Raw genomic sequence first — 18,352 nt, 5'->3', positions numbered from 1 at the left:
AATTCAGACAGGAAAAATCAGTATAAATCCTTAGAAAATTATCCCCCAGTGTCTCCATCTGCTGGCGGTATTGAATAAGCATTGCTGCACTGATGGGGTATGCATTAGACGAAAAAAAAGAAGAAAAAGAAGAATAATACGCCCAGAAAAGAGGCGAAAAGGAGAAAAACGTAAAAAAACGTGAAAAAAAAGTAAGAGGAAGAGAAGGGAAAAAAAGGTGGAAATGGGTTTAAAAGTGATTTCGGCGGAGAATATATATATATATATATATATATATATATATATATATATATATATACGCGCACACACACACATATATATAAACGTATTCTCCGTTGAGATATTGCAGCCGCTGCTGTGTCCAGGCCCAGGAGCCTTAGCACTGTGCTGTGATGTCACTCAATACCACTGACATCACTAGGTGTAAACAACATCTCTCCTTTGCTGTGTATGTGACTATGGAGCTGTTTGGTGATGTCGTCTATTATGGCCTTCATAGAAGCAACAGGAGATTGTTGCATCCATCTAGAACCCTCAGAACTACAGTGCTATGATGTCACTCACTTCCACAGGCCTTGCAGAGTGTAAACAACAACAACCCAGCTTTGTTGTGTATGTAACCATAGGGATTTGTGATGTCACCTAGAACCTTCACAGCAGCGACAGCTTTATGAGGAGCATCAGCACTGCTCTGCCTGAGCAGAACCATCACCGCCATAGGTTGTCAAATAACCCGGGTTTAACCCACACAGGTAAGTCCAATGGGGTGCAGGCATGTCCTCTATGCTTACAGCTTCCCGTGGGTGTTGGTTTGATACCGTTTGGGGACAGCCAAGGAGGCATCTGCAGGCAACAAAGGTAGGTGTGTGCTTGTGTGTGTGTTTCCTATGCAGATCCTAAGCCCAGTGTCACATGCAAGTAGGAGGAGTAAGAAGGGTTCCTGGCAAATCCGGGTTATGGATTGCATTTAAAAAGGCCCCGTGGGAGTGCAATGGGCCCCTGTCTTGCTGCTTAGCAATAATGGTATGGGTTTAGGTTCTGCTGTGTGTACTGGTGGTTGACTGCCCCCCAGCCCAGAGTGTGCATGGAAAATTGTCTGGCAGCCTCCCTGACAGCAAGCAGTGATAGTGCCCATGAAGGGGACCTTGTTGGGCCCGCCCCTTTCACGGTTATCGCTTCTCGGCCTTTTGGCTAAGATCAAGTGTAGTATCTGTTCTTATCAGTTTAATATCTGATACGTCCCCTATCTGGGGACCATATATTAAATGGATTTTTGAGAACGGGGGCCGATTTCGAAGCTTGCTTCCGTCGCCCTATGCATTGACCCGATATGGCAGTATCTTCGGGTACAGTGCACCACCCCCTTACAGGGTTAAAAAGAAAGATTCCTACTTTCATTGCTACCTGCTTGCTGGCTAGCCAGCTAGCCAGCCCTGTGGGCCTTGCTGCTGCTGCAGCCAAAAAACAAAAGGTGCTGCTGCTGCTTCTGCTGCTTCTGCTTGTGTCTGGCCGCTGTTGGAGCGTCCAGGCACAGGACTTCTGCTGCTGCTGACTAAATGGCCTCCTTAATTGGATCATTTGAGTAGCCAGCACACCTGTGCAGGTAGGGCATGACATGATAGGCAGCTGCCTTGATAGCGGGTGGGTGCTGAATGTTCCTAATTGACAAAATAAGATTAATGCTTATGAAGAAATATAAAATCTCATCCCTTCCCCAATATCGCGCCACACCCCTACCCCTTAATTCCCTGGTTGAACTTGATGGACATATGTCTTTTTTCGACCGTACTAACTATGTAACTATGTAACATAACATGGGGGGGGGGTCTCCTGGCTGTTCACACAGGTGTGTCATTGCTGTACATTGACCATGCATTGCTTCTGTGGTAGGTATTGCAAAGGCAAAGACAAATGCTTCCAGCCATCCATTGCACTAATGGATTGGTCATCAGCTGGCTGTCTATGTCCCGCATCAATATAGACCAAAGTACAGAGGGTTAGGCTATGCTATTGTGCACCTACCTGATGCATCAGAAGGTGCGAGGCCCTTGCTAAATTCTGTGCACAGACTTTGAGATCTATACTTTAGACTGTATCTAAACCTGCTCCAACATGGACTGACATTCTGGCCTACTTTCAGCCGATGCGACTTGTCTGTCGCTGAACAGTCGCTTTTTATGTATTCAGCACCTATGTATAATGTTGTAAAAATGCTCTAGAAGCTAAAGTCGCAGAAATGTCACACATATTTGGCCTGCAACTTTCTGTGCGACAAATTCAGACAGGAAAAATCAGTATAAATCCTTAGAAAATTATCCCCCAGTGTCTCCATCTGCTGGCGGTATTGAATAAGCATTGCTGCACTGATGGGGTATGCATTAGACGAAAAAAAAGAAGAAAAAGAAGAATAATACGCCCAGAAAAGAGGCGAAAAGGAGAAAAACGTAAAAAAACGTGAAAAAAAAGTAAGAGGAAGAGAAGGGAAAAAAAGGTGGAAATGGGTTTAAAAGTGATTTCGGCGGAGAAATATATATATATATATATATATATATATATATATATATATATATATACGCGCACACACACACATATATATAAACGTATTCTCCGTTGAGATATTGCAGCCGCTGCTGTGTCCAGGCCCAGGAGCCTTAGCACTGTGCTGTGATGTCACTCAATACCACTGACATCACTAGGTGTAAACAACATCTCTCCTTTGCTGTGTATGTGACTATGGAGCTGTTTGGTGATGTCGTCTATTATGGCCTTCATAGAAGCAACAGGAGATTGTTGCATCCATCTAGAACCCTCAGAACTACAGTGCTATGATGTCACTCACTTCCACAGGCCTTGCAGAGTGTAAACAACAACAACCCAGCTTTGTTGTGTATGTAACCATAGGGATTTGTGATGTCACCTAGAACCTTCACAGCAGCGACAGCTTTATGAGGAGCATCAGCACTGCTCTGCCTGAGCAGAACCATCACCGCCATAGGTTGTCAAATAACCCGGGTTTAACCCACACAGGTAAGTCCAATGGGGTGCAGGCATGTCCTCTATGCTTACAGCTTCCCGTGGGTGTTGGTTTGATACCGTTTGGGGACAGCCAAGGAGGCATCTGCAGGCAACAAAGGTAGGTGTGTGCTTGTGTGTGTGTTTCCTATGCAGATCCTAAGCCCAGTGTCACATGCAAGTAGGAGGAGTAAGAAGGGTTCCTGGCAAATCCGGGTTATGGATTGCATTTAAAAAGGCCCCGTGGGAGTGCAATGGGCCCCTGTCTTGCTGCTTAGCAATAATGGTATGGGTTTAGGTTCTGCTGTGTGTACTGGTGGTTGACTGCCCCCCAGCCCAGAGTGTGCATGGAAAATTGTCTGGCAGCCTCCCTGACAGCAAGCAGTGATAGTGCCCATGAAGGGGACCTTGTTGGGCCCGCCCCTTTCACGGTTATCGCTTCTCGGCCTTTTGGCTAAGATCAAGTGTAGTATCTGTTCTTATCAGTTTAATATCTGATACGTCCCCTATCTGGGGACCATATATTAAATGGATTTTTGAGAACGGGGGCCGATTTCGAAGCTTGCTTCCGTCGCCCTATGCATTGACCCGATATGGCAGTATCTTCGGGTACAGTGCACCACCCCCTTACAGGGTTAAAAAGAAAGATTCCTACTTTCATTGCTACCTGCTTGCTGGCTAGCCAGCTAGCCAGCCCTGTGGGCCTTGCTGCTGCTGCAGCCAAAAAACAAAAGGTGGTGCTGCTGCTGCTGCTTCTGCTGCTTCTGCTTGTGTCTGGCCGCTGTTGGAGCGTCCAGGCACAGGACTTCTGCTGCTGCTGACTAAATGGCCTCCTTAATTGGATCATTTGAGTAGCCAGCACACCTGTGCAGGTAGGGCATGACATGATAGGCAGCTGCCTTGATAGCGGGTGGGTGCTGAATGTTCCTAATTGACAAAATAAGATTAATGCTTATGAAGAAATATAAAATCTCATCCCTTCCCCAATATCGCGCCACACCCCTACCCCTTAATTCCCTGGTTGAACTTGATGGACATATGTCTTTTTTCGACCGTACTAACTATGTAACTATGTAACATAACATGGGGGGGGGGTCTCCTGGCTGTTCACACAGGTGTGTCATTGCTGTACATTGACCATGCATTGCTTCTGTGGTATTGCAAAGGCAAAGACAAATGCTTCCAGCCATCCATTGCACTAATGGATTGGTCATCAGCTGGCTGTCTATGTCCCGCATCAATATAGACCAAAGTACAGAGGGTTAGGCTATGCTATTGTGCACCTACCTGATGCATCAGAAGGTGCGAGGCCCTTGCTAAATTCTGTGCACAGACTTTGAGATCTATACTTTAGACTGTATCTAAACCTGCTCCAACATGGACTGACATTCTGGCCTACTTTCAGCCGATGCGACTTGTCTGTCGCTGAACAGTCGCTTTTTATGTATTCAGCACCTATGTATAATGTTGTAAAAATGCTCTAGAAGCTAAAGTCGCAGAAATGTCACACATATTTGGCCTGCAACTTTCTGTGCGACAAATTCAGACAGGAAAAATCAGTATAAATCCTTAGAAAATTATCCCCCAGTGTCTCCATCTGCTGGCGGTATTGAATAAGCATTGCTGCACTGATGGGGTATGCATTAGACGAAAAAAAAGAAGAAAAAGAAGAATAATACGCCCAGAAAAGAGGCGAAAAGGAGAAAAACGTAAAAAAACGTGAAAAAAAAGTAAGAGGAAGAGAAGGGAAAAAAAGGTGGAAATGGGTTTAAAAGTGATTTCGGCGGAGAAATATATATATATATATATATATATATATATATATATATATATACGCGCACACACACACATATATATAAACGTATTCTCCGTTGAGATATTGCAGCCGCTGCTGTGTCCAGGCCCAGGAGCCTTAGCACTGTGCTGTGATGTCACTCAATACCACTGACATCACTAGGTGTAAACAACATCTCTCCTTTGCTGTGTATGTGACTATGGAGCTGTTTGGTGATGTCGTCTATTATGGCCTTCATAGAAGCAACAGGAGATTGTTGCATCCATCTAGAACCCTCAGAACTACAGTGCTATGATGTCACTCACTTCCACAGGCCTTGCAGAGTGTAAACAACAACAACCCAGCTTTGTTGTGTATGTAACCATAGGGATTTGTGATGTCACCTAGAACCTTCACAGCAGCGACAGCTTTATGAGGAGCATCAGCACTGCTCTGCCTGAGCAGAACCATCACCGCCATAGGTTGTCAAATAACCCGGGTTTAACCCAGTCCAATGGGGTGCAGGCATGTCCTCTATGCTTACAGCTTCCCGTGGGTGTTGGTTTGATACCGTTTGGGGACAGCCAAGGAGGCATCTGCAGGCAACAAAGGTAGGTGTGTGCTTGTGTGTGTGTTTCCTATGCAGATCCTAAGCCCAGTGTCACATGCAAGTAGGAGGAGTAAGAAGGGTTCCTGGCAAATCCGGGTTATGGATTGCATTTAAAAAGGCCCCGTGGGAGTGCAATGGGCCCCTGTCTTGCTGCTTAGCAATAATGGTATGGGTTTAGGTTCTGCTGTGTGTACTGGTGGTTGACTGCCCCCCAGCCCAGAGTGTGCATGGAAAATTGTCTGGCAGCCTCCCTGACAGCAAGCAGTGATAGTGCCCATGAAGGGGACCTTGTTGGGCCCGCCCCTTTCACGGTTATCGCTTCTCGGCCTTTTGGCTAAGATCAAGTGTAGTATCTGTTCTTATCAGTTTAATATCTGATACGTCCCCTATCTGGGGACCATATATTAAATGGATTTTTGAGAACGGGGGCCGATTTCGAAGCTTGCTTCCGTCGCCCTATGCATTGACCCGATATGGCAGTATCTTCGGGTACAGTGCACCACCCCCTTACAGGGTTAAAAAGAAAGATTCCTACTTTCATTGCTACCTGCTTGCTGGCTAGCCAGCTAGCCAGCCCTGTGGGCCTTGCTGCTGCTGCTGCAGCCAAAAAACAAAAGGTGGTGCTGCTGCTGCTGCTTCTGCTGCTTCTGCTTCTGCTTGTGTCTGGCCGCTGTTGGAGCGTCCAGGCACAGGACTTCTGCTGCTGCTGACTAAATGGCCTCCTTAATTGGATCATTTGAGTAGCCAGCACACCTGTGCAGGTAGGGCATGACATGATAGGCAGCTGCCTTGATAGCGGGTGGGTGCTGAATGTTCCTAATTGACAAAATAAGATTAATGCTTATGAAGAAATATAAAATCTCATCCCTTCCCCAATATCGCGCCACACCCCTACCCCTTAATTCCCTGGTTGAACTTGATGGACATATGTCTTTTTTCGACCGTACTAACTATGTAACTATGTAACATAACATGGGGGGGGTCTCCTGGCTGTTCACACAGGTGTGTCATTGCTGTACATTGACCATGCATTGCTTCTGTGGTATTGCAAAGGCAAAGACAAATGCTTCCAGCCATCCATTGCACTAATGGATTGGTCATCAGCTGGCTGTCTATGTCCCGCATCAATATAGACCAAAGTACAGAGGGTTAGGCTATGCTATTGTGCACCTACCTGATGCATCAGAAGGTGCGAGGCCCTTGCTAAATTCTGTGCACAGACTTTGAGATCTATACTTTAGACTGTATCTAAACCTGCTCCAACATGGACTGACATTCTGGCCTACTTTCAGCCGATGCGACTTGTCTGTCGCTGAACAGTCGCTTTTTATGTATTCAGCACCTATGTATAATGTTGTAAAAATGCTCTAGAAGCTAAAGTCGCAGAAATGTCACACATATTTGGCCTGCAACTTTCTGTGCGACAAATTCAGACAGGAAAAATCAGTATAAATCCTTAGAAAATTATCCCCCAGTGTCTCCATCTGCTGGCGGTATTGAATAAGCATTGCTGCACTGATGGGGTATGCATTAGACGAAAAAAAAGAAGAAAAAGAAGAATAATACGCCCAGAAAAGAGGCGAAAAGGAGAAAAACGTAAAAAAACGTGAAAAAAAAGTAAGAGGAAGAGAAGGGAAAAAAAGGTGGAAATGGGTTTAAAAGTGATTTCGGCGGAGAATATATATATATATATATATATATATATATATATATATATATATATACGCGCACACACACACATATATATAAACGTATTCTCCGTTGAGATATTGCAGCCGCTGCTGTGTCCAGGCCCAGGAGCCTTAGCACTGTGCTGTGATGTCACTCAATACCACTGACATCACTAGGTGTAAACAACATCTCTCCTTTGCTGTGTATGTGACTATGGAGCTGTTTGGTGATGTCGTCTATTATGGCCTTCATAGAAGCAACAGGAGATTGTTGCATCCATCTAGAACCCTCAGAACTACAGTGCTATGATGTCACTCACTTCCACAGGCCTTGCAGAGTGTAAACAACAACAACCCAGCTTTGTTGTGTATGTAACCATAGGGATTTGTGATGTCACCTAGAACCTTCACAGCAGCGACAGCTTTATGAGGAGCATCAGCACTGCTCTGCCTGAGCAGAACCATCACCGCCATAGGTTGTCAAATAACCCGGGTTTAACCCACACAGGTAAGTCCAATGGGGTGCAGGCATGTCCTCTATGCTTACAGCTTCCCGTGGGTGTTGGTTTGATACCGTTTGGGGACAGCCAAGGAGGCATCTGCAGGCAACAAAGGTAGGTGTGTGCTTGTGTGTGTGTTTCCTATGCAGATCCTAAGCCCAGTGTCACATGCAAGTAGGAGGAGTAAGAAGGGTTCCTGGCAAATCCGGGTTATGGATTGCATTTAAAAAGGCCCCGTGGGAGTGCAATGGGCCCCTGTCTTGCTGCTTAGCAATAATGGTATGGGTTTAGGTTCTGCTGTGTGTACTGGTGGTTGACTGCCCCCCAGCCCAGAGTGTGCATGGAAAATTGTCTGGCAGCCTCCCTGACAGCAAGCAGTGATAGTGCCCATGAAGGGGACCTTGTTGGGCCCGCCCCTTTCACGGTTATCGCTTCTCGGCCTTTTGGCTAAGATCAAGTGTAGTATCTGTTCTTATCAGTTTAATATCTGATACGTCCCCTATCTGGGGACCATATATTAAATGGATTTTTGAGAACGGGGGCCGATTTCGAAGCTTGCTTCCGTCGCCCTATGCATTGACCCGATATGGCAGTATCTTCGGGTACAGTGCACCACCCCCTTACAGGGTTAAAAAGAAAGATTCCTACTTTCATTGCTACCTGCTTGCTGGCTAGCCAGCTAGCCAGCCCTGTGGGCCTTGCTGCTGCTGCAGCCAAAAAACAAAAGGTGGTGCTGCTGCTGCTGCTTCTGCTGCTTCTGCTTGTGTCTGGCCGCTGTTGGAGCGTCCAGGCACAGGACTTCTGCTGCTGCTGACTAAATGGCCTCCTTAATTGGATCATTTGAGTAGCCAGCACACCTGTGCAGGTAGGGCATGACATGATAGGCAGCTGCCTTGATAGCGGGTGGGTGCTGAATGTTCCTAATTGACAAAATAAGATTAATGCTTATGAAGAAATATAAAATCTCATCCCTTCCCCAATATCGCGCCACACCCCTACCCCTTAATTCCCTGGTTGAACTTGATGGACATATGTCTTTTTTCGACCGTACTAACTATGTAACTATGTAACATAACATGGGGGGGGGGGTCTCCTGGCTGTTCACACAGGTGTGTCATTGCTGTACATTGACCATGCATTGCTTCTGTGGTATTGCAAAGGCAAAGACAAATGCTTCCAGCCATCCATTGCACTAATGGATTGGTCATCAGCTGGCTGTCTATGTCCCGCATCAATATAGACCAAAGTACAGAGGGTTAGGCTATGCTATTGTGCACCTACCTGATGCATCAGAAGGTGCGAGGCCCTTGCTAAATTCTGTGCACAGACTTTGAGATCTATACTTTAGACTGTATCTAAACCTGCTCCAACATGGACTGACATTCTGGCCTACTTTCAGCCGATGCGACTTGTCTGTCGCTGAACAGTCGCTTTTTATGTATTCAGCACCTATGTATAATGTTGTAAAAATGCTCTAGAAGCTAAAGTCGCAGAAATGTCACACATATTTGGCCTGCAACTTTCTGTGCGACAAATTCAGACAGGAAAAATCAGTATAAATCCTTAGAAAATTATCCCCCAGTGTCTCCATCTGCTGGCGGTATTGAATAAGCATTGCTGCACTGATGGGGTATGCATTAGACGAAAAAAAAGAAGAAAAAGAAGAATAATACGCCCAGAAAAGAGGCGAAAAGGAGAAAAACGTAAAAAAACGTGAAAAAAAAGTAAGAGGAAGAGAAGGGAAAAAAAGGTGGAAATGGGTTTAAAAGTGATTTCGGCGGAGAAATATATATATATATATATATATATATATATATATATATATATATACGCGCACACACACACATATATATAAACGTATTCTCCGTTGAGATATTGCAGCCGCTGCTGTGTCCAGGCCCAGGAGCCTTAGCACTGTGCTGTGATGTCACTCAATACCACTGACATCACTAGGTGTAAACAACATCTCTCCTTTGCTGTGTATGTGACTATGGAGCTGTTTGGTGATGTCGTCTATTATGGCCTTCATAGAAGCAACAGGAGATTGTTGCATCCATCTAGAACCCTCAGAACTACAGTGCTATGATGTCACTCACTTCCACAGGCCTTGCAGAGTGTAAACAACAACAACCCAGCTTTGTTGTGTATGTAACCATAGGGATTTGTGATGTCACCTAGAACCTTCACAGCAGCGACAGCTTTATGAGGAGCATCAGCACTGCTCTGCCTGAGCAGAACCATCACCGCCATAGGTTGTCAAATAACCCGGGTTTAACCCACACAGGTAAGTCCAATGGGGTGCAGGCATGTCCTCTATGCTTACAGCTTCCCGTGGGTGTTGGTTTGATACCGTTTGGGGACAGCCAAGGAGGCATCTGCAGGCAACAAAGGTAGGTGTGTGCTTGTGTGTGTGTTTCCTATGCAGATCCTAAGCCCAGTGTCACATGCAAGTAGGAGGAGTAAGAAGGGTTCCTGGCAAATCCGGGTTATGGATTGCATTTAAAAAGGCCCCTGCCCCTGTCTTGCTGCTTAGCAATAATGGTATGGGTTTAGGTTCTGCTGTGTGTACTGGTGGTTGACTGCCCCCCAGCCCCAGAGTGTGCATGGAAAATTGTCTGGCAGCCTCCCCTGACAGCAAGCAGTGATAGTGCCCATGAAGGGGACCTTGTTGGGCCCGCCCCTTTCACGGTTATCGCTTCTCGGCCTTTTGGCTAAGATCAAGTGTAGTATCTGTTCTTATCAGTTTAATATCTGATACGTCCCCTATCTGGGGACCATATATTAAATGGATTTTTGAGAACGGGGGCCGATTTCGAAGCTTGCTTCCGTCGCCCTATGCATTGACCCGATATGGCAGTATCTTCGGGTACAGTGCACCACCCCCTTACAGGTTAAAAAGAAAGATTCCTACTTTCATTGCTACCTGCTTGCTGGCTAGCCAGCTAGCCAGCCCTGTGGGCCTTGCTGCTGCTGCAGCCAAAAAACAAAAAGGTGGTGCTGCTGCTGCTGCTTCTGCTGCTTCTGCTTGTGTCTGGCCGCTGTTGGAGCGTCCAGGCACAGGACTTCTGCTGCTGCTGACTAAATGGCCTCCTTAATTGGATCATTTGAGTAGCCAGCACACCTGTGCAGGTAGGGCATGACATGATAGGCAGCTGCCTTGATAGCGGGTGGGTGCTGAAATGTTCCTAATTGACAAAATAAGATTAATGCTTATGAAGAAATATAAAATCTCATCCCTTCCCCAATATCGCGCCACACCCCTACCCCTTAATTCCCTGGTTGAACTTGATGGACATATGTCTTTTTTCGACCGTACTAACTATGTAACTATGTAACATAACATGGGGGGGGGGTCTCCTGGCTGTTCACACAGGTGTGTCATTGCTGTACATTGACCATGCATTGCTTCTGTGGTATTGCAAAGGCAAAGACAAATGCTTCCAGCCATCCATTGCACTAATGGATGAGTCATCAGCTGGCTGTCTATGTCCCGCATCAATATAGACCAAAGTACAGAGGGTTAGGCTATGCTATTGTGCACCTACCTGATGCATCAGAAGGTGCGAGGCCCTTGCTAAATTCTGTGCACAGACTTTGAGATCTATACTTTAGTACTGTATCTAAACCCTGCTCCAACATGGACTGACATTCTGGCCTACTTTCAGCCGATGCGACTTGTCTGTCGCTGAACAGTCGCTTTTTATGTATTCAGCACCTATGTATAATGTTGTAAAAATGCTCTAGAAGCTAAAGTCGCAGAAATGTCACACATATTTGGCCTGCAACTTTCTGTGCGACAAATTCAGACAGGAAAAATCAGTATAAATCCTTAGAAAATTATCCCCCAGTGTCTCCATCTGCTGGCGGTATTGAATAAGCATTGCTGCACTGATGGGGTATGCATTAGACGAAAAAAAAGAAGAAGAAAGAAGAATAATACGCCCAGAAAAGAGGCGAGAAAGGAGAAAAACGTAAAAAAACGTGAAAAAAAAGTAAGAGGAAGAGAAGGAAAAAAAGGTGGAAATGGGTTTAAAAGTGATTTCGGCGGAGAAATATATATATATATATATATATTATATATATATAATATACGCGCACAACACACACATATATATAAACGTATTCTCCGTTGAGATATTGCAGCCGCTGCTGTGTCCAGGCCCAGGAGCCTTAGCACTGTGCTGTGATGTCACTCAATACCACTGACATCACTAGGTGTAAACAACATCTCTCCTTTGCTGTGTATGTGACTATGGAGCTGTTTGGTGATGTCGTCTATTATGGCCTTCATAGAAGCAACAGGAGATTGTTGCATCCATCTAGAACCCTCAGAACTACAGTGCTATGATGTCACTCACTTCCACAGGCCTTGCAGAGTGTAAACAACAACAACCAGCTTTGTTGTGTATGTAACCATAGGGATTTGTGATGTCACCTAGAACCTTGCACAGCAGCGACAGCTTTATGAGGAGCATCAGCACTGCTCTGCCTGAGCAGAACCATCACCGCCATAGGTTGTCAAATAACCCGGGTTTAACCCACACAGGTAAGTCCAATGGGGTGCAGGCATGTCCTCTATGCTTACAGCTTCCCGTGGGTGTTGGTTTGATACCGTTTGGGGACAGCCAAGGAGGCATCTGCAGGCAACAAAGGTAGGTGTGTGCTTGTGTGTGTGTTTCCTATGCAGATCCTAAGCCCAGTGTCACATGCAAGTAGGAGGAGTAAGAAGGGTTCCTGGCAAATCCGGGTTATGGATTGCATTTAAAAAGGCCCCGTGGGAGTGCAATGGGCCCCTGTCTTGCTGCTTAGCAATAATGGTATGGGTTTAGGTTCTGCTGTGTGTACTGGTGGTTGACTGCCCCCCAGCCCAGAGTGTGCATGGAAAATTGTCTGGCAGCCTCCCTGACAGCAAGCAGTGATAGTGCCCATGAAGGGGACCTTGTTGGGCCCGCCCCTTTCACGGTTATCGCTTCTCGGCCTTTTGGCTAAGATCAAGTGTAGTATCTGTTCTTATCAGTTTAATATCTGATACGTCCCCTATCTGGGGGACCATATATTAAATGGATTTTTGAGAACGGGGGCCGATTTCGAAGCTTGCTTCCGTCGCCCTATGCATTGACCCGATATGGCAGTATCTTCGGGTACAGTGCACCACCCCCTTACAGGGTTAAAAAGAAAGATTCCTACTTTCATTGCTACCTGCTTGCTGGCTAGCCAGCTAGCCAGCCCTGTGGGCCTTGCTGCTGCTGCAGCCAAAAAACAAAAGGTGGTGCTGCTGCTGCTGCTTCTGCTGCTTCTGCTTGTGTCTGGCCGCTGTTGGAGCGTCCCAGGCACAGGGACTTCTGCTGCTGCTGACTAAATGGCCTCCTTAATTGGATCATTTGAGTAGCCAGCACACCTGTGCAGGTAGGGCAATGACATGATAGGCAGCTGCCTTGATAGCGGGTGGGTGCTGAATGTTCCTAATTGACAAAAATAAGATTAATGCTTATGAAGAAATATAAAATCTCATCCCTTCCCCAATATCGCGCCACACCCCTACCCCTTAATTCCCTGGTTGAACTTGATGGACATATGTCTTTTTTCGACCGTACTAACTATGTAACTATGTAACATAACATGGGGGGGGGTCTCCTGGCTGTTCACACAGGTGTGTCATTGCTGTACATTGACCATGCATTGCTTCTGTGGTATTGCAAAGGCAAAGACAAATGCTTCCAGCCATCCATTGCACTAATGGATTGGTCATCAGCTGGCTGTCTATGTCCCCGCATCAATATAGACCAAAGTACAGAGGGTTAGGCTATGCTATTGTGCACCTACCTGATGCATCAGAAGGTGCGAGGCCTTGCTAAATTCTGTGCACAGACTTTGAGATCTATACTTTAGACTGTATCTAAACCTGCTCCAACATGGACTGACATTCTGGCCTACTTTCAGCCGATGCGACTTGTCTGTCGCTGAACAGTCGCTTTTTATGTATTCAGCACCTATGTATAATGTTGTAAAAATGCTCTAGAAGCTAAAGTCGCAGAAATGTCACACATATTTGGCCCTGCAACTTTCTGTGCGACAAATTCAGACAGGAAAAATCAGTATAATCCTTAGAAAATTATCCCCCAGTGTCTCCATCTGCTGGCGGTATTGAATAAGCATTGCTGCACTGATGGGGGTATGCATTAGACGAAAAAAAAGAAGAAAAAGAAGAATAATACGCCCAGAAAAGAGGCGAAAAGGAGAAAAACGTAAAAAAACGTGAAAAAAAAGTAAGAGGAAGAGAAGGGAAAAAAAGGTGGAAATGGGTTTAAAAGTGATTTCGGCGGAGAAATATATATATATATATATATATATATATATATATATATATATATAATATATTATATACGCGCACACACACACATATATATAAACGTATTCTCCGTTGAGATATTGCAGCCGCTGCTGTGTCCAGGCCCAGGAGCCTTAGCACTGTGCTGTGATGTCACTCAATACCACTGACATCACTAGGTGTAAACAACATCTCTCCTTTGCTGTGTATGTGACTATGGAGCTGTTTGGTGATGTCGTCTATTATGGCCTTCATAGAAGCAACAGGAGATTGTTGCATCCATCTAGAACCCTCAGAACTACAGTGCTATGATGTCACTCACTTCCACAGGCCTTGCAGAGTGTAAACAACAACAACCCAGCTTTGTTGTGTATGTAACCATAGGGATTTGTGATGTCACCTAGAACCTTCACAGCAGCGACAGCTTTATGAGGAGCATCAGCACTGCTCTGCCTGAGCAGAACCATCACCGCCATAGGTTGTCAAATAACCCGGGTTTAACCCACACAGGTAAGTCCAATGGGGTGCAGGCATGTCCTCTATGCTTACAGCTTCCCGTGGGTGTTGGTTTGATACCGTTTGGGGACAGCCAAGGAGGCATCTGCAGGCAACAAAGGTAGGTGTGTGCTTGTGTGTGTGTTTCCTATGCAGATCCTAAGCCCAGTGTCACATGCAAGTAGGAGGAGTAAGAAGGGTTCCTGGCAAATCCGGGTTATGGATTGCATTTAAAAAGGCCCCGTGGGAGTGCAATGGGCCCCTGTCTTGCTGCTTAGCAATAATGGTATGGGTTTAGGTTCTGCTGTGTGTACTGGTGGTTGACTGCCCCCCAGCCCAGAGTGTGCATGGAAAATTGTCTGGCAGCCTCCCTGACAGCAAGCAGTGATAGTGCCCATGAAGGGGACCTTGTTGGGCCCGCCCCTTTCACGGTTATCGCTTCTCGGCCTTTTGGCTAAGATCAAGTGTAGTATCTGTTCTTATCAGTTTAATATCTGATACGTCCCCTATCTGGGGACCATATATTAAATGGATTTTTGAGAACGGGGGCCGATTTCGAAGCTTGCTTCCGTCGCCCTATGCATTGACCCGATATGGCAGTATCTTCGGGTACAGTGCACCACCCCCTTACAGGGTTAAAAAGAAAGATTCCTACTTTCATTGCTACCTGCTTGCTGGCTAGCCAGCTAGCCAGCCCTGTGGGCCTTGCTGCTGCTGCAGCCAAAAAACAAAAGGTGGTGCTGCTGCTGCTGCTTCTGCTGCTTCTGCTTGTGTCTGGCCGCTGTTGGAGCGTCCAGGCACAGGACTTCTGCTGCTGCTGACTAAATGGCCTCCTTAATTGGATCATTTGAGTAGCCAGCACACCTGTGCAGGTAGGGCATGACATGATAGGCAGCTGCCTTGATAGCGGGTGGGTGCTGAATGTTCCTAATTGACAAAATAAGATTAATGCTTATGAAGAAATATAAAATCTCATCCCTTCCCCAATATCGCGCCACACCCCTACCCCTTAATTCCCTGGTTGAACTTGATGGACATATGTCTTTTTTCGACCGTACTAACTATGTAACTATGTAACATAACATGGGGGGGGGGTCTCCTGGCTGTTCACACAGGTGTGTCATTGCTGTACATTGACCATGCATTGCTTCTGTGGTATTGCAAAGGCAAAGACAAATGCTTCCAGCCATCCATTGCACTAATGGATTGGTCATCAGCTGGCTGTCTATGTCCCGCATCAATATAGACCAAAGTACAGAGGGTTAGGCTATGCTATTGTGCACCTACCTGATGCATCAGAAGGTGCGAGGCCCTTGCTAAATTCTGTGCACAGACTTTGAGATCTATACTTTAGACTGTATCTAAACCTGCTCCAACATGGACTGACATTCTGGCCTACTTTCAGCCGATGCGACTTGTCTGTCGCTGAACAGTCGCTTTTTATGTATTCAGCACCTATGTATAATGTTGTAAAAATGCTCTAGAAGCTAAAGTCGCAGAAATGTCACACATATTTGGCCTGCAACTTTCTGTGCGACAAATTCAGACAGGAAAAATCAGTATAAATCCTTAGAAAATTATCCCCCAGTGTCTCCATCTGCTGGCCGGTATTGAATAAGCATTGCTGCACTGATGGGGTATGCATTAGACGAAAAAAAAGAAGAAAAAGAAGAATAATACGCCCAGAAAAGAGGCGAAAAGGAGAAAAACGTAAAAAAACGTGAAAAAAAAGTAAGAGGAAGAGAAGGGAAAAAAAGGTGGAAATGGGTTTAAAAGTGATTTCGGCGGAGAAATATATATATATATATATATATATATATATATATATATATATATATACGCGCACACACACACATATATATAAACGTATTCTCCGTTGAGATATTGCAGCCGCTGCTGTGTCCAGGCCCAGGAGCCTTAGCACTGTGCTGTGATGTCACTCAATACCACTGACATCACTAGGTGTAAACAACATCTCTCCTTTGCTGTGTATGTGACTATGGAGCTGTTTGGTGATGTCGTCTATTATGGCCTTCATAGAAGCAACAGGAGATTGTTGCATCCATCTAGAACCCTCAGAACTACAGTGCTATGATGTCACTCACTTCCACAGGCCTTGCAGAGTGTAAACAACAACAACCCAGCTTTGTTGTGTATGTAACCATAGGGATTTGTGATGTCACCTAGAACCTTCACAGCAGCGACAGCTTTATGAGGAGCATCAGCACTGCTCTGCCTGAGCAGAACCATCACCGCCATAGGTTGTCAAATAACCCGGGTTTAACCCACACAGGTAAGTCCAATGGGGTGCAGGCATGTCCTCTATGCTTACAGCTTCCCGTGGGTGTTGGTTTGATACCGTTTGGGGACAGCCAAGGAGGCATCTGCAGGCAACAAAGGTAGGTGTGTGCTTGTGTGTGTGTTTCCTATGCAGATCCTAAGCCCAGTGTCACATGCAAGTAGGAGGAGTAAGAAGGGTTCCTGGCAAATCCGGGTTATGGATTGCATTTAAAAAGGCCCCGTGGGAGTGCAATGGGCCCCTGTCTTGCTGCTTAGCAATAATGGTATGGGTTTAGGTTCTGCTGTGTGTACTGGTGGTTGACTGCCCCCCAGCCCAGAGTGTGCATGGAAAATTGTCTGGCAGCCTCCCTGACAGCAAGCAGTGATAGTGCCCATGAAGGGGACCTTGTTGGGCCCGCCCCTTTCACGGTTATCGCTTCTCGGCCTTTTGGCTAAGATCAAGTGTAGTATCTGTTCTTATCAGTTTAATATCTGATACGTCCCCTATCTGGGGACCATATATTAAATGGATTTTTGAGAACGGGGGCCGATTTCGAAGCTTGCTTCCGTCGCCCTATGCATTGACCCGATATGGCAGTATCTTCGGGTACAGTGCACCACCCCCTTACAGGGTTAAAAAGAAAGATTCCTACTTTCATTGCTACCTGCTTGCTGGCTAGCCAGCTAGCCAGCCCTGTGGGCCTTGCTGCTGCTGCAGCCAAAAAACAAAAGGTGGTGCTGCTGCTGCTGCTTCTGCTGCTTCTGCTTGTGTCTGGCCGCTGTTGGAGCGTCCAGGCACAGGACTTCTGCTGCTGCTGACTAAATGGCCTCCTTAATTGGATCATTTGAGTAGCCAGCACACCTGTGCAGGTAGGGCATGACATGATAGGCAGCTGCCTTGATAGCGGGTGGGTGCTGAATGTTCCTAATTGACAAAATAAGATTAATGCTTATGAAGAAATATAAAATCTCATCCCTTCCCCAATATCGCGCCACACCCCTACCCCTTAATTCCCTGGTTGAACTTGATGGACATATGTCTTTTTTCGACCGTACTAACTATGTAACTATGTAACATAACATGGGGGGGGGGGTCTCCTGGCTGTTCACACAGGTGTGTCATTGCTGTACATTGACCATGCATTGCTTCTGTGGTATTGCAAAGGCAAAGACAAATGCTTCCAGCCATCCATTGCACTAATGGATTGGTCATCAGCTGGCTGTCTATGTCCCGCATCAATATAGACCAAAGTACAGAGGGTTAGGCTATGCTATTGTGCACCTACCTGATGCATCAGAAGGTGCGAGGCCCTTGCTAAATTCTGTGCACAGACTTTGAGATCTATACTTTAGACTGTATCTAAACCTGCTCCAACATGGACTGACATTCTGGCCTACTTTCAGCCGATGCGACTTGTCTGTCGCTGAACAGTCGCTTTTTATGTATTCAGCACCTATGTATAATGTTGTAAAAATGCTCTAGAAGCTAAAGTCGCAGAAATGTCACACATATTTGGCCTGCAACTTTCTGTGCGACAAATTCAGACAGGAAAAATCAGTATAAATCCTTAGAAAATTATCCCCCAGTGTCTCCATCTGCTGGCGGTATTGAATAAGCATTGCTGCACTGATGGGGTATGCATTAGACGAAAAAAAAGAAGAAAAAGAAGAATAATACGCCCA

General features: G+C 45.9%; 8 non-coding genes across 8 annotated transcripts; all 8 read left to right on the top strand.

Annotated features, from left to right (window-relative positions):
• Nucleotides 1-1,171: 1,171 nt before the first annotated feature.
• On the top strand, nt 1,172-1,362 carry LOC130307551 (U2 spliceosomal RNA). Its single transcript, XR_008856724.1, has one exon. It is a non-coding gene; the product is annotated as a U2 spliceosomal RNA (small nuclear RNA).
• Nucleotides 1,363-3,446: 2,084 nt separating this feature from the next.
• LOC130307550 (U2 spliceosomal RNA) lies at nt 3,447-3,637 on the top strand. The gene has a single exon (XR_008856723.1). It is a non-coding gene; the product is annotated as a U2 spliceosomal RNA (small nuclear RNA).
• Nucleotides 3,638-5,710: 2,073 nt separating this feature from the next.
• LOC130307549 (U2 spliceosomal RNA) lies at nt 5,711-5,901 on the top strand. Its single transcript, XR_008856722.1, has one exon. It is a non-coding gene; the product is annotated as a U2 spliceosomal RNA (small nuclear RNA).
• Nucleotides 5,902-7,993: 2,092 nt separating this feature from the next.
• On the top strand, nt 7,994-8,184 carry LOC130307548 (U2 spliceosomal RNA). The gene has a single exon (XR_008856721.1). It is a non-coding gene; the product is annotated as a U2 spliceosomal RNA (small nuclear RNA).
• Nucleotides 8,185-10,257: 2,073 nt separating this feature from the next.
• Nucleotides 10,258-10,448, top strand: LOC130307547 (U2 spliceosomal RNA). Its single transcript, XR_008856720.1, has one exon. It is a non-coding gene; the product is annotated as a U2 spliceosomal RNA (small nuclear RNA).
• Nucleotides 10,449-12,531: 2,083 nt separating this feature from the next.
• On the top strand, nt 12,532-12,723 carry LOC130307577 (U2 spliceosomal RNA). The gene has a single exon (XR_008856750.1). It is a non-coding gene; the product is annotated as a U2 spliceosomal RNA (small nuclear RNA).
• Nucleotides 12,724-14,823: 2,100 nt separating this feature from the next.
• LOC130307546 (U2 spliceosomal RNA) lies at nt 14,824-15,014 on the top strand. The gene has a single exon (XR_008856719.1). It is a non-coding gene; the product is annotated as a U2 spliceosomal RNA (small nuclear RNA).
• A 2,087-nt stretch (nt 15,015-17,101) lies between these two features.
• On the top strand, nt 17,102-17,292 carry LOC130307545 (U2 spliceosomal RNA). Its single transcript, XR_008856718.1, has one exon. It is a non-coding gene; the product is annotated as a U2 spliceosomal RNA (small nuclear RNA).
• The last annotated feature ends 1,060 nt before the right edge of the window (nt 17,293-18,352 follow it).

The sequence above is a fragment of the Hyla sarda genome, unplaced genomic scaffold (assembly GCF_029499605.1).
Source record: "Hyla sarda isolate aHylSar1 unplaced genomic scaffold, aHylSar1.hap1 scaffold_1433, whole genome shotgun sequence".
In the NCBI taxonomy this organism is placed as follows: Eukaryota; Metazoa; Chordata; class Amphibia; order Anura; family Hylidae; genus Hyla; species Hyla sarda.
Note: the sequence above shows the minus strand (reverse complement) of the source record. Positions and strands in the feature narration are given on the sequence as shown.